The 3,573-nt window shown below is 30.1% G+C and overlaps 1 protein-coding gene across 1 annotated transcript in view; it reads left to right on the forward strand.

The window, feature by feature from the left end:
* Positions 1–3,573, forward strand: part of alpha-Man-IIb (alpha-Mannosidase class II b) — a 127,146-nt gene that overhangs the window by 101,369 nt on the left and 22,204 nt on the right. The window lies entirely within an intron of this gene.

Here is a 3,573-nt window from a genome sequence, read left to right on the forward strand (position 1 = left end):
ACAATTATGGGATTATTAACTCTAGTTCTTAGCTTATTAATGATGTCATCATTTTTTCCATATCGCTAATTTTTCTTTTTTATCTTTGACGTTAATATATGACTGAATATATTAATCTTCCTATTATATATTAGATCATCCCATTATTTCTGTTTTAAATTAATCCCTAACAGTTTACAGTCCCTTCTCATATACTACGTTACAGTAATTTTATTATTTTATTTTGATAAAAATGTCAAGTTTTAATTACTTTGCAGTTATTTTTATTTTATTTTTTTAATCATCATTATTTGAATAATTGCACTCCGACTTCATATTTCCAAAAAAAAATAAATATGATTCCTGGTTTATTGAAACTGTATTTTGAAACTTTTTTTTTTTTTCGAAAAAAACTTTATTTATTAAAAATTATATCATGTCTTTTTTAAATGACCACAAATGTGATTGTCGTATTTCATATCAATTTTACAAGTTTAATACTAGAGAATACTGAACCGTGAATCTTCCATTATCCGTTCTTAGGTATGCTAATGGTTAGTCAAAACTACAAAACTAAAGACAAAAACGGAGACCAAATTGTTTAGCATATAACACACCACTTAAATTTTTTTTTAAAAAAAATTCAGCAGATAAAAAGAGGTAGGAGTTCTTAACAATAAGGAACGACAATAAGAATTGAAAAATTAAAACTTGCTATAATATTTTTTTTTAATACCAGCATTAAAATTGTGAACTTATGATGTTCGAACATGCTCCATTTAATTAGTGTTATAATATGTTTTAATGATTTTTACAAATTGGTTGCATTAATCCTCGGGTACCAGCTTGATGTGATAGTTGTTCTGATATACGTATCTGTACAATGATAGTAAGCTTCCTGTACCATTGATATCAGATTTTCTAAAGTGAATTTGTTCTATTTTTATCCTCAGCGTAAATAAGTCGACGTAAAATATTTCGTATTGTAATCCTAAGATAATACTATTGCATATAATAACATAGTGATAGGCAATAAGATAATAATAAGTGAGAGAGGTTACCCCATTGGTAAGGCACTGTGCTACAAACTCCAATGGCTCGGGTTCGAATCCAGCTATGACAGATAATTATTTTCTGTTTCACAGTATCCATGAGTAAGCTTTGTGGGTTAGGGAGCCCTCTGGGGTCCACCCAGCCCCATAAAGTGGGTAAAATTCTGGCGGTCGAACGTGATTATGACCAAATCACATGCATATCCGTTGGTCTTCCTTACCAAGTACTGCACCTCTAGAAAGTTCTCTATTACTTTTGTAGTCGTGGGTAAATTTTTTTTTTTTATTAATAATCTTCATTTATTCTGAGATTGATCCTTTTAAAATAATATTACAGGCGTGAAAATTGGGCTTTTGAGTAAAATACAAAAGAAAAATTAAATTATAAACTATCATAAAATGTAATGAATTTGAAAAGATAAAGATGAACTATAATAATTAACAGAATACATAAAATAAAATTAGAGCAAATAAAATAAAACTATATATCATATCTTAAAACATAAGGTGACTTCTGATAATAAAAAAAAAAAGATGAAAAAATCAAATAAAATTATAGTTAAAAAAAATAAATGAAAAGGTACAATTTCTGCTAATAAACATATTTACATGTATAAATGAAAATCTGTATCATCAAATACAGAAAATATGTGAACCAGCGATATATTTGTTTATTATTATCAAAAATGTAATAATAAAAAAAAAAATTAAAAATTCTCTAATTGATAAATTTGAGGTCCACTAAACCAGAAATTGATTCGTGCGCGGACTATCCCATTCCCAACTTAAAGTATTGAGAGGTCTCTCCAGAGAAATGTTTGAAAATTATGTTCCTTAAAAGTGCATATTAAAGTGCTTTTATCTACTGGATTTATCTGTTGAAATCTTCCGACTAGCACTCAAACATCCTATAAACAAGAAAACAGTTTCAACAATAAGATTTTAAAAAATATGTGTTGTTGTGCCCTCTCCTGTACCAACATCGAGGCATTTGCGATCCACGAGTTAGAGGTGATAGCAAGAACGAGAAACGTTTGATAACAAGAGCTTTTTATTCAAAGTGAATGAACTCTCTGTCCAAATTATTAAAAGCTTCTTTTTTTATTTTTATTTCCTTTTCGCCGCTAGTATCGTAGTTGGCTCGTTTTGAAATATAAAATAATCTATTTCAGCTAGATACGTTCCGACTCAAATCATGACACGTTTCATAGCTTTCAGACCTTGTATTAAGTAATATAAACTTTATCAACAACTGTTTATTACATTTCATTTACATTGTTTATTACACGAACTGATATTAATTACACTGTAAAAATATCAGAAGCGACAACCACTGCTACTACCCCCGGTCGGAAATACTAATTCACAGGATGAACAGGTGTTAGTAACAGTGAGGTAATGTTATTCATTCTCATTCCTCCTCACACCGTGTCAATTAGTAATGGATAGTGGTTTATTAATTACTCAAAATAGTTTATTTCGTACATCAAAGATCCAATATCATCCCACTATACGTTTTCTAAAATGTCATCACCAACCTAATAAGATAAAAAAACCTTCCACAAGTCTCTCGTCTGACGCTTCATATTAAAAACTACACCATCCGTGGCTTTTCTCCTAGTCTACTTTAAAGATTTGTCACTAAAGTGATCTCTCCAAAATGATCCTTAGAACTCGATATTACCATTTACTATTTTGTTTCGAAATGACAGCCGATTTGGGGTTTCCCTATACTACTTATGAAACTGAATAATAGATAAGGGAACTACTAATATAAATTTATGTGAGTGTGTGTTCTATATACACGTATTTTTTATAACAACCTTATATGTAACAATGTAAAACCATCTTTATAACAACTGCTCGGTTCTTAACAACACATTTTGATTATCTATGAATGCAATAAGGGATCGGTTTAAGCGATGGAACCTACAAGAAGACCTTTTTTTTTCTTTTGCGTTGCACCCATGTTTTGAAGGTGAACATTTCCGTTAAGTGAAATTATTGCTGTTTAGTTTTATCATTTCCTCCAAAAGAGTTGCATCATATTTTTAAGAGCAACTTTCGATGTGAAGTTGTATATTTGCACTCTTCTTGAAATTGGTGAAACAGGGGTTCGTTTAAAGTAAACCATGACATCAATCTACCTCCAAAGAAATCGATGAAATGGGTTTGTGATCCAAAGAAGACTCCCTAAGATTCCATTCTGCTTGATAAAACGAACGATTTCTTGAGATCTATTCCAGGTAGTTCTCGGAAGAAGAATATTCTAAGGGGTTTGAATAAAAGATTTTGTTCTAGGAATAGATTTGATTTTTAAAAAAATTAATGATTCACCAGCGAAAGCTCCTCCAACAGCATCTGTAGACTTTTATTCAATGTTTGGACTACAATTCCAGAAGGCTACAGTGAGAATCATCAACACTAGTTATGTTTTAAACTTTGCTTTACTATAGAATCTGAATAAAACAAAGTAATTTGAGATTTTACAAAATTAGTATTACACATTTACACGATTTATGATTGGAGAAGTTTGTCGGGG

Source organism: Halyomorpha halys, unplaced genomic scaffold (assembly GCF_000696795.3).
Source record: "Halyomorpha halys isolate HHAL.00 unplaced genomic scaffold, Hhal_1.1 Scaffold30.1, whole genome shotgun sequence".
Lineage (NCBI taxonomy): Eukaryota > Metazoa > Arthropoda > Insecta > Hemiptera > Pentatomidae > Halyomorpha > Halyomorpha halys.